The sequence below is a fragment of the Sphaeramia orbicularis genome, chromosome 12 (assembly GCF_902148855.1).
Source record: "Sphaeramia orbicularis chromosome 12, fSphaOr1.1, whole genome shotgun sequence".
Lineage (NCBI taxonomy): Eukaryota > Metazoa > Chordata > Actinopteri > Kurtiformes > Apogonidae > Sphaeramia > Sphaeramia orbicularis.
Window position 1 is genome coordinate 37,182,881 of NC_043968.1, and position 12,601 is coordinate 37,195,481.

The window sequence follows — 12,601 nt, forward strand, 5'->3', positions numbered from 1 at the left end:
TCTTCCATTAAGTCCACACAGTTCTAAGAAATAATTTTTGTTGGATTTTACAGGAAACATCTGCTGCAGATGTAGGACAGCACCTAATGTTTTTCACTATATCTGATAATTAAGCAGCTTTCAATCCAGATATATCTCACATTTATGGAGTATGTTGTTTATTTATAGTGTTTTAAATATTTATGTGATTTTGGTACCAATCACAATAAACAAAACCATTTTAACCAAATTTTCAGGAAAAAAAAAGAGAAAATGTATGTACATTTCTATCCACTAGAGTCACATGGAGTCACACTGCTATTAAAAACTTTTCCAGTAACATGTAATATTTCCTAAGTATTATATGTCCTGAGCTGTGTATTGGGCAGCTGATAGTCTGAGGTATTTTGATAGAATACAACTTGCTGACATATCATGAGTGTGGATCATATAGCGCTCTTCTGTGATTTGTTGAAATAGTTTCTGCAGAATATTAGGTCTAACCATTGACCCCTGCCCTTTTATCGGGCTTTTTGGTGTACCGTTAGAAGATCTCCCTCTACAAAGGCCACAATTAAATAGTATCGTCTACGCCTCCCTTTTAGCACGGTGACTCATTCTTTTAAATTGGAAGAATGACACACCCCCCTCCTTTGGCAGATGGATATGTGATGTCATGTTTTTCTTTAAAATAGAAAAGAGTGGATACACATTGAATGGATCAATGGGGAAATTTAATGTGGTATGGCATCCTTTTATTTCTTATGTAGAACAGCTGACAATGCACCTTGACTCTGGTTAATGTGTACTGTGTACAAAGTGTTTGGGTAATTACATAGTGGAACCCTTTAATTTTTTTTTTTTTTTTTTTTTTTTTTTTTACAAATTTTCATTTATGTATATATGTATGTATGTATGTATGTATGTATGTATGTATGTATGTATTTATTTATTTATTTTTGTGGCGTCTTATACCTTTGTTATATGTCTCAGTGTTTGCCTTACTTTTTGTACGTTTGAAAGACTGAATATGAATAAAAATACACTGATCAAAAAAACCAAAAAAGTTTCTGCAGTTTCATCCTACTTTGTGGCATTTTAATACTGTTTCTATCAAATACAGCATTTATTACCTCTTATTAACCTCCTTATTTGTCCACATAACTCAATACACCAACGTTTTCAGCTCAAATTAATGTAACTTTAAGTCCACGTGTATAGAAATTAAAAACTGTCAGCTGTAATGACCAGACTAGATATCCTGCTCATCATGGCCTATCATCACAAATCCAACTTTAGTGTATTCAGGCTTATACACTTCAGAGCTTCTGCTGACACCAGTTCACTGCTCACATTATTTTTGCACTTAAAAAAACCCCTGATAATTAGCTGATTACATGTTTGTCTGCACCAGTGTGTTGTGATTTATAGTGATAATTAAAATGATACATTGTAGTTTGATGTTTCTGTTTATTCATGTGAGTTCTTGAGCACATTTAGATGTAAAAACAAAAAGGGCATAAACATCTTCAAACCACTGGATGAGCATTTGTTGAAATGGTGCCATAACTGTTAGATAAGTGTGAGTATAGACCAGTACATCAGCCTCTGGTCTGAACTGATGCCTAAGTATGTTTAAGTGTAATACCACTGATGGACACTAGGGGCTGGACCCAAAGAGACCTGGCTCCTGTACGCTTATAATGAACTTCTCTGTGAAAATACTGAGTAAATATTTTTCTTTTTCTGGGAGTCATTCTGGTCTCATGTATTTTATTTAGACTCTAATATGTGATCTGGTGTCCATCTTTAAATTATTGCTCCATTATTTAGATTTTATGGCCAGGAGATGTTTTTGATGCCTTTCATCAGACTTGTACTGACAGACAGAGGGTTTGTAGACAGACGAAGGACAGGTTTTATCATGTCAATATGTTAAACCCCTAATCACCCCTCACAGCCCCCCAACTCTGACCCTGTTACCTGACTCGTGGTTTTTCACCATAGTTTTCCTCCTGTTTGACACTTATGCTCAAACATTTTCTTGTTATTTGCAGTGAGAAAAGACTGTAATTCAGGAAGGTGTGTTTCAACTGTAGTAGAGCTGGGACTGAATCTGATAATAGCCGGGATAATGACACCCAAAACTGCTGGTTTCGCAGACAACAGCAGCTGAAAAACCAAAGGGTAGCATCACAGTATGTGTAACTTCTTATATACGGTCATGGTCAAACATGTTGGGAATGACTCAAGGTTTGTTTTCGCAAATTTTGCTGCTCATGTATGTTTTTTTTTTTTTTTTTTTTTTTTTTTTTTTACATTTCTACATATTTCCAGGCACTACACTGAAGAAAAAATTGAAGTATTATATAGATTTTAAAGACTTTTTTGACAGATAAATCACATTTAATCCAATCCAACTTTATTTATAAAGCACTTTAAAACAACTGCAGTGGACCAAAGTGCTGTACAGAAGAATAATTAAAACCAAAATAGAAGAATAAAATACAGAATAGATTTAAAGACATAGGAACTGTACAAAAAAAGAAAAAGTGCTATACAGAAGAATAAATAAAACCCAAATAAAAGAATAAAATACAAGATAGATTAAAAAGCCATACAATTAAAAACAACAAAATAAATAGATAAATAAAATAGATAAATAAGAACAATAAACCACTACCAAATAAAAACAATAGAATAAAGATAGTATTTAAGCTAACAAATGACCAAACATATGTTTTATGAGGTCGCTACCAACATGTGATCAGGTCATCAGCTCTGCACAAGACAACATTTCTACTACATTTGTCGAAATCAGAGTAATTCCTGATACATACATAACAATCTGACAAACACTTTATATTTGAGTAGATGGAACCTGCATGGTTTTTGTTTTGCGTTCTTTTCCAAAACATACCAATGTCTCAGTCAGTTTTTACAGTTACATTCATACTGAGGGTTTTTTCCATGTGATCCAAACAAATGGGATACAGTAAACAGACGATAGTGGAGCTTCCTTAATATTTAATAGTCTGAGGTAGAAAACACAGAGCGCCAACACTTAACCTGCATGTGCCACAACAGAGCCATTAGGAGGGTGTTTTATTGGTGGCAAAATAAATGCAGTTACCCCCTATGTGGTGATGATGGCTGTTTCATGTATCAACATAATTGGAGGTAATGCTGTGTCAGTCATGCATGCAGCACATGACCTGATATGCTGATTCATTTGCACTGTTCACACTGTTACATTAACCAATAGAAATTCATAACGGATTCAGACTCTTGCAGCAGCAAGACATGTCGTGCCTCACCAGGTCTCTGTACGGGAGCAGCTGAATTAATTTAATAGCTTTCACACACACACACACACACACACACACACACACACACACACACACACACACACGCGCGCGCGCGCGCACACACACAAACTCTGACACTTTGTATTGAGTCACTCTGAAAGCTGCTACCTTATACTGTTGCCTAGCAACCTTGCATCAAACGTCTGCTTTGCATGATTTTCCCCCGTTGTACGTGAATACAAACTAAGTCATGACAGCAGAGGAGTAAACAGACGTTTTAGTTAAAGGCAGGCCCTGAATGAAAGCAGACACACTGTTGATGTTTCATATTCAGTGGCTGTGGTTTTAGTAGCATCAGCTGAAGGCGCTGACAGATGTAAGAGTTTGGTGCTATTGACAGAAGATCAGATGTCTTGTCAGTCACGGTGTCAGCTTTGACTGATCAAAGCTCCTCTTGGTCTAAATTAAAGAAGTAATGCTACTCTAGAGGAGCCAGTTCTGTTTTTGCTCAACTTATTATTTCTGTGAAACTATTTTTTTTTTTTATTTAACCTTTATTTAACCCTAAAAAATGAGTCATTGAGATGAAAAACATCTTTTGCAAGTGTTCTGGCTAAGACAACAGCAGCAGAAAGTTACAGTGGATGACATTTCAGCCATACATCCCCACTAAAATCTACATAAAACACAAAATACAACTCAGTACTAATTCCCCAAAGTTTATTATTTCATAATTTTCGGCCACATATATATGCATCAGTCCACGTTATAGTTCTAACCTGATCCAAATTATGAAAATACGATCTTAATGTCAAAAAGTTTTGTTGCTGTGTAAAATGTAAATACAACACTGTGTTGGCAGGTTTGAGGAAGCCAAATTTAGGACTTTTTTACAACATTTTCAAGGCATCTATGGTCAAGTTTAAGACTTACATTCACAAAAATAAGAGTACAATGGGCTTCATAGTTAATGCCTTGAACCAGTCTTACCCAGCTAAAGTTACATTTCCATTTCCTTTGTGACCTATGTCTAAGCTGTTGAAGTTCACCTGAACCCTTCCAACCATGAAGGTGAAGGTGAAGGTGTTTCCATTCACGCCCATCTCTGTTATCATAAAATATTAATGACATGTCACAGGTCACATAATCACATATTTGACAAGTTCTTCAAATGTTTCCAAAGCAAATATAAATATATCATTAATTGTGACCATGGAATTTTTAAGACACATTGAAGGATGAATTACCAATTTTAAGGATAATTAAGGCCTTTCTGTATTTTTTAAGACTTTTTAAGGATCCATAAACACCCTGAAAAAAACAGAGTACATTGATTTACAAATGTCATAAAGCATTTTTATTCACAAAAGAGCAAAGAAAATAAATCAGATGCGTAAACTGAAAAAAAGTACCATTCTGAGAATTAAATAAGGTCATTTTGAATTTAGAGTTTTGACAAACAAGCAACAGAAACAACATAGATTCTCAACCTGGAGAACCTTGAACTAACACCTGGTTATCACATAATCCAAACTATAAATCAGTTCCTTTTCTCTTGATTTAAATTATTTATTTGATCTCTGCTCTAGTATTTAATTTAAGAAATAAAAAAAGAAAGATCCTTGATGATACAAAGTCATGAAAGAAAGTAATTTAATCTTGTTTTACAGAGCTATCAGATGTGTCTCAGCAGGTTGAGTTGGATTTAATGAATTCAGTCACAGTGTTGATGTATCTGTTCAAAGAGTCGAAGAGTCCCAAGCTGTGGAAAAACCCCAGGATGCAGCGGAAAGTTCTGGAAAAAAGCCGAGAAGTTCATCCTGAGTTGATTTTTTTTTTTTTTAAAACAACATCAATGTTTCAGAGGCACGTTTGTTATCATTATCTCACACTATGTGTGTGATAATGTGTTGATGTATGTAGTAACATCATGTCCATTCATTTTTCTGCCTGGACATTTGAGATTTGTATACGGGTGCTTCTGTGAAACTGGTCCATAAAACAGAACAGAGGGGCTAAAAATTCAAACCAGATGTAGACTTATGTTATGAAGCAAGTTTGGAAGCCCTTTGGGTCTATTTTATAAATAAATATTTACTGAGATAAAAGAGAAACTGTTTTTCAGATAAAACACATTTTTGTATTATTTTTATTTTTAAAAAATCTGCATGCAACATGGTAAAAAAGACACGAAAATGACATGCTACTATTTATTCAAATACCTTTATATTATCTCACAGGTACATTTTGGGAGTCACAAAAATGGCTGCTGTTGCAAAATCACTTGCTATTTATTTGTGTTTGAATGGGCAGGTTCTGCATGTAACATGAGTGGACACGATGGATTACACACAAGACCTGGAATGACACTGAGATTCATAAAAACTTGCATGTCTGGATTAGAAAAACCACTAAGATTGTCAAATTTAACACAGTGTCTTTATTTATAGCGGTATATAAGACCATTTACAGCCATGTTTTCCAGATCAAATGCACTGACACCTAGGTAGCTTTTACTGTCCCAGGTTTGGCCCCAATATTTTATTAAAAATTCAATAATTTTGGAATGGCTCAGAGCAAGAATACAATTTTTTTTTGCATTTATCTGAGGTCATCATTAGGTCCATCCTGGGGGGGGATGTCTAAATTTCTCTTTTATTATTGAGTCTAAAAAAGCTGGCAAAGTGCCAGGTACTAAAATGAACCCAGTTTTAGAAGCACCCATTTTCTTTTTCTTTTTTTTTTGCATTGTTTAATACTGTTGTATTTAGTTAATAACAATGGCATTTTGCTTTTTCTGTTCTTTTCTCATGATTTTATCTTTCAATTTAGTACTGTATGCTGTATGTTGGGCAGCCTGCTAGACAATAAAGATTTTTTCTATTCTCTTGTATTCTATAAAAATTGTTTTTTATATACTCTACATGTGTCGAATGTTATGCCATTTATCACATCTCAAAAAGTCCCCCACCCCCCTTTTCCCTGTGCTGTTGGTTTCCTCATAGAACCAGAGTTAAAGTCAGTACAGTCCAACTTAGCTCTGCTGCTCCACCACAGCTTCACAGTGTGGTTAGCAGAGCATTAACCCCCTCCTCAAATGTGTGAAAAAATGTGATATACTCACATTTCAGTGAAGTAGGCATAGTCTGTTGTGCAAGATAGTTGGTCTATACTAGCTACAATCAGCAGGGATTGTTTTTATCTTTATTGGTCATGACTTGCGATAATTGTTTAATATTAACCCATAGAGACCCAAACATCCGCTGGAGACACAAACCGTCTATAGATATAAACTGTTGAGCCACTAATTCTATCAATACCTGTAAACAATTGGCATAAAATACAGTTTGTCATCTTTTCATGGTCATCAGATATGACCCATTTGGATATTCAGAGGCTCCATAGTTACCGTGAAAACACCGTTATCTTCAACAACATTGATTCACCAGTAAAAACCATGGAATTGGATCAATGACAGTGGATGGAGACACTTGTTTTTACATTCAGTAGGCAATATCTTTGCTAAAAAAGTAATTGTTTCTTAATTTTTCTCTCTTTTAATACAATTAACTTTGAATTTACCCTGAGTTTTCATAAACTTCTATGTGATCTGTAAATTGAATATAGGAAAATACATGATTTACACCAAAGAAATGTACAATACAGAGGATAATATTATTTAAAAAAAAAAAAAAAAAAAGGTGATAAATTAGTTAAGAAAGGTAGAAATAGAGAAAAATTCATTTGGGAACTGCTACAAAAGCAGCACTGGGTCTTTATGGATCAAAGGAGAAATGTGTGAATCTTATGGGAGTGAGCTGAGTATTTGTACAGGTTATAGTTAAATGTATGCAGGTCAGGATGTAAAAGAAAATTCACTCTTCAATTAAAATAACAGAAAGCCCCAGACCTTGTCCTTACGCATAGTCACAGTCAGACTCATGTCAGCTTATAGTAACAGGACATTTTCACATCATAGAAATATGTGCAGATTTAATTAGAACATTTGTGACCCATTTTGTATCATCATTTCAGATCATGTCGGATGATCAGATAGTTTAACCCATTAAGATCCAGCACTATATTTGTGGCAGTTCCCAACTGAAATTTTCTCTCTGGTCACCCTTTCTTACGTGATTTATCATCATTGATTGTAATATCTAACTCTGTATTTTTGCATTTTTCACTGTCAATCATGTATTTTCATATATATATTTAATTTACCATATTTAATTTTGATGTTCATGAAAACTCAGAGTTAATTCAAAGGTTATTATGTCAAAACAGAGGAAACTGAAGAAAAAGTGACTTTTTCAGTAAAGGTATCAATAACTGAACAGAAAACAACTGTCTCCATCCACTGTCATTTGTCAAACTAAATGGGTTTTACTGGGGAATCAATGTTGTCGAAGATGATGGTGTTTCCACGTTCACTATGGAGCCTCTGAATATCCGAATGGGTCATATCTGATGACCATGAAAAGACGACAAACTGCATTTTACACCAGTTATTTACATGTATTGATAGGGTTAATGGATCAACGGGTATTAAACAGTTTAGTTCAGTGGATGCCTTTGGTTGCTGGTGGAGGTTTGGGTCTTTATGGGTTAAGTTGGTCTGCTTGAAGCAGTTAAGATACAGCAAGTTCATAGTCTATTGTAATAGAAGTAACATTTACATTTCTGCCCCTTATCTGTTTCAAGATGCTGTTGAAGCCAGTATAGACGTGAGAAAAGACGGAGTTTCATTTACAATGAAATGCAAATCTCTTATCCTCATTAATATGCAGTATGTATGGATGTATCTTGCTATGGAGTGGAAAAAGCTGGTTTAGTGATATTTTAAAAGAAGCCCCTGAAAACTGCATCACCACTCGTCTGATCTACAGGGTTTTGACGTGCATGACTCTAATGTGTATGTATATCTTTGTGGTATGTACAAGGCTTTATTTTTTCTCAGCTGGAAAAACATCTCTTTGGTTCCCTCCCACATACTGAACCCAAAGCTGAATGGAAAAGTCTTGTGCCCCCTCTCTCTGTGGGCTGTCAGAGTCATTCTGGGAAATGTAGGAAATCACAGACTGAAGCTGAAACACTGTGAAGTGCTTTTACTACTGAGCCCAGAGGAGGTAAAATGGCTGTTAACTCTGGACAAAGCTGTGGTTAACTCTGCTGATTTGAATCTCATTCCTCACCGTCTGTTGTTTTAAAGTCACTGTTTCCTGTGGACATTCTTCAAGCTGAGGCGTGTTTGCTCAGAGGCACTAACTGCTTCACGCTACACAGCGGAGCAACCATCAGGTCATTATCCCGCAGCAGCGCAGTGAGGAGCTTCAATGAGCTGAACTGTGTGTGAGTCTAAGAGGGTGGGAGGCAGGTTCATGAAGAGGAGGAGGAGGAGGTGCACAGGGGGACGAGTGAGGGGGAGGAGAACAAGCAACCTGAGGTCTGGTGGTTGGAAAAGTAGAGCGAGAGCTTCCACTTCAGTTGTTAGACACTGAATATGAAGCTGAAATTAGATCTGGCACCAGAAAAACACACTCCTTCAGCAAATTCACTGATTAGGCTGAATGAGTTGTAGATTTGTTAGTAGAAAAAATAATGTAGTGAAATTTCTAGACTTGGGGCTTATTGTAAAACGTTATTCAACTTTTGGAGCTCACAATCTCTTAATTATTATATTGTATAATAATTACAGTAAGAGGTTTTCATGTCAGATATTTATGGTTTAATACTGAAAATGAAACTCATTCACTTTCTTCTACAAAAGCTTCTACTCTGTTCTCTTTTTCTTTAGAAAACTTTTTTGGTTGCATAAATTCGCTGTGGGGTTCTTGCTATATGTATTATATCTTACTGCTACAAACAGATCAACTTTAATCATTTAGTGATCCTCATCATGCCCTTATTGGTCTGAAATAGTCAGATGAAAGAGGAAACAGTGTTTGGACAGTATTAAAAAGTGTTAAAAAGCAGATCTGTGGGAGATCACTGCTAGGGCACAAACTGAGGCCTGATCAACCTCAGCTCAGTTGCCTGAGGGAGAGTGTCTGATGTTAGAAAGACCCAGTGATCTCAAAAACATCCCTGACGATGTTCCCTAGCTTAGCATCTGATGATGTTTCATTTAACAGATATCAAACAGAATTCAGTGCTTTTCTAACTATGACCTTTGATGGTGAAGGTAAAAACTAACAGCTCAGTGCCTTGAAGATGCACACAGCTCTCCTCCACCAATATTAAACAGGATGCTATGTTATCACCGTTTATGACCACTGATTAGTTCCCTCAAATGTGTGTTGAACAATTTTTTTTCCACACATTTGAGAAGAAGGTTGGGACTCTACTAAGCACATCTGCAGGACTGTTGAGTTGTACTGGAGCAGCAGAGCTGTGTGACCACCATGACTGTAACTCTGGTTCACTGAAGATGATAAAGACATGAAGCCTTAGAAGAAAACAGCAGCTCAGAAAAGGCATGCGTGACTTTTGGACAGATCTTTGATGTAATTACTTGAATACATGAAATTTGACACACAATATATGCACAATGTATGTGTGTGTGTGTGTGTGTGTGTGTGTGTGTGTGTGTGTGTGTGTGAGGATGATCAGTGAGGTTAATTACTTACAAAAGGTTCAAGGGACTTGATTTTTCATATATTATGCTGATCGGAAGCTAATGGATAGACTGCTGTGTGGAGAAGGGGTGGGATTAAGTAAGTTATACTTCCTCCCACTTCTTTTCAATGTGCACATGAAGTCATACTTAGGTGTTTTTTTTTTTACATGATTTCTTACTATCTGATTTATTTCTAGGGACTAAGGAAGATTACTCTTGTTTTATTGCATATTTGAAATAAACTAAACTAAAAAATACAAAAAATTACAACTATATATAATACAATAAATAATAGGAATGAAGTAAATTCCAAATATGAAAAACCCAGGTATCAAAATAAATGCACATGATGTCCCTGTGTCAGCTGGGGTTCAGTATGGGAAGTGTGTTTATGTGATGTTTTTAGAGGTGGATATTTTTGATGCTAGCTGACTACAGCTTTGTTGCACACTGTGGTGACTGTAGAAGAGCACAAAGGCGATGGATCATATTGTGGCTGTTATCACATCAGTGCTTATATTTTCTATCCCTTCTTGGCTTTCTTTGATTCTAGAAGTTGTTTCTTAATGGTTCACATCCTCCATTTGGATTTCTCCATAGTTTTTACACTGTGGAAGTCCAACAGATTGACTCATTACTCCCTCTAGTGGTCAAAGTCAGTTAATATCCTTGCAAATATGCTTTGTCATCTGAAACATCAAAAAACATCTAACCTTTTCATTCTAAAAAGCCTGGTGATACTTTTAGGTATCTGGGTAGAAATACTATGAATAGCATTGCTTTTCTTGAGGACAGGTGCTTCAATAGATGTTATTTTGTTTTATTGTTCATTTGTGTATCTTGTACATGTTGATTTTGTATGGCTCTACCTTGGCTAGAGATTTCTGGTCTCAACAAGATTTCCTGATTACTGTAACACACTGTTTTCACAGTTTTTGTGACTGTGTGATGTAACATAGTCAATCTTGAACTCTGGACTGATTGATTACCAGATGGGTCAAAAGCCCAGTTTCTTTATGAAAGCAGAAATTACTGATTCAACCTGTTTGACGCATCAAAAGTACAAGAATAAAAGTTAAAAAAAAAACAAAAAAACAGGGAATTTCTTGTTTATTGTTAAAGTAGCTAAAATTTATGTCATACTACTATGAAAGACAATTCCACCATTTTAATGAGTAACACAAATCCATATCCTAAATATAATGAGCTTTTTACCTCTGCCAAGGAGGTTATGTTTTCATCTGGGTTTGTCTGTTTGTCTGTCTGTTAGCAAGATAATTCAAAAAGTTATGGACGGATTTGGATGAAAATTTCAGGAAATGTTGATACTGGCACAAGGAACAAATGATTAAATTTTGGTGGTGATCGGGGGGGATGATCGGCCTTGGCGGTGGTCTGGGCTCTCCAACTGCTTTTCTAGTCTTTTGTCTGTAATGCGAGGTACTGTGTTCAGGTTACAATGTCCCCTGAAGGCATGCGTTCGAATAACACTCCATATCCCCACCGCCAAACAATTATTAACACACCAGGATGGCCGAGTGGTTAAGGCGTTGGACTTAAGATCCAATGGACTATAGTCCTCGTGGGTTCAAACCCCACTCCTGGTAATATTCATTTGTTTAGAGCACAGGTGTCAAACATGTGGGCCAAAACCAGCCTGCCAAAGGCCTGTGGAATGAATTTGTGAAATGCAAAAATTAAACACAAGATGTGCAGGATATATAGACAAATATGATCTAAAGTGGATCAGACCAGTAAAATAATATCATGAAAACCTGAAACTTTTTGTTTAATTTAGTGTAAAAGGTAAAATTACATGAAAATGTTTACATTTACAAACTATATTTTTACAAAAAAAAAAAAAAAAAAATGTGAATAACCTGAAAAAATATGAAAAACCTGACATGGCTTAAGAAAAATAAGTGTAATTTTACCAATATTCTGCCTGTTACTAAATGTTTTGGGCATTTGTAATTTTAGTAAAAGTTGTAATGCACATGTATAAATGATAAACTGAGGCATACTATTGTTAAAATTACACTTATTTTTCTTAAGACATTTCAGGTTATTCATTACATACAGATTTTTAAGGAAAGTTTGTAGATGTAAACATTTTCATAATGTAATTTTACTTCTTCTTCTTTTTTTTTTTTTTTTTAAACTCTTATTATTTTACTGGTCCGGCCCATTTGAGATCATATTAGGTTGAATGTGGCCCTTGAACTAAAATGAGTTTGATACCCCTGGTTTAGAGGTTTGAGACTGAATTGTTTGCCAGTTCAACTCCCCCAGTATTACCACTTGCTCAGCCAGTGAGGGGTTAAATGCAGAAGTTTAATTTCAGTGTGTGTTACATATAAAACATATTCAGACAAATAAAGATTCTTAATTCCTTGAATCTACACATAGTTGTGGTAAAAAGGACCAAAGTAAAATAATTAACTACAAGCAAGGTAGACACCTGAAAACACTACTAAGAGACAGTAGTTTAGTATTTGTTCGCCGCTGTCTGGAAATAACCACAGTACAAATACTCAAAGTGAAACTACCACCTGAACACCTCACATGACAGCATGTTTGTCCACATCTTAGTTCTCAGTTTCAGTGTCTTTTATTCTGCATTTTTCTGTGGTAAACATGTCATCCAACACTCCAGACCTTATATCACTGTATTTTAAAGTGTATATTTCACATA

At 35.5% G+C, this 12,601-nt stretch overlaps 1 non-coding gene across 1 annotated transcript; it reads left to right on the forward strand.

Moving 5' to 3' along the window:
* The first annotated feature begins 11,430 nt into the window (after positions 1–11,430).
* Positions 11,431–11,513, forward strand: trnal-uaa (transfer RNA leucine (anticodon UAA)). Its single transcript has one exon. It is a non-coding gene; the product is annotated as a tRNA-Leu (tRNA).
* Positions 11,514–12,601: the final 1,088 nt, after the last annotated feature.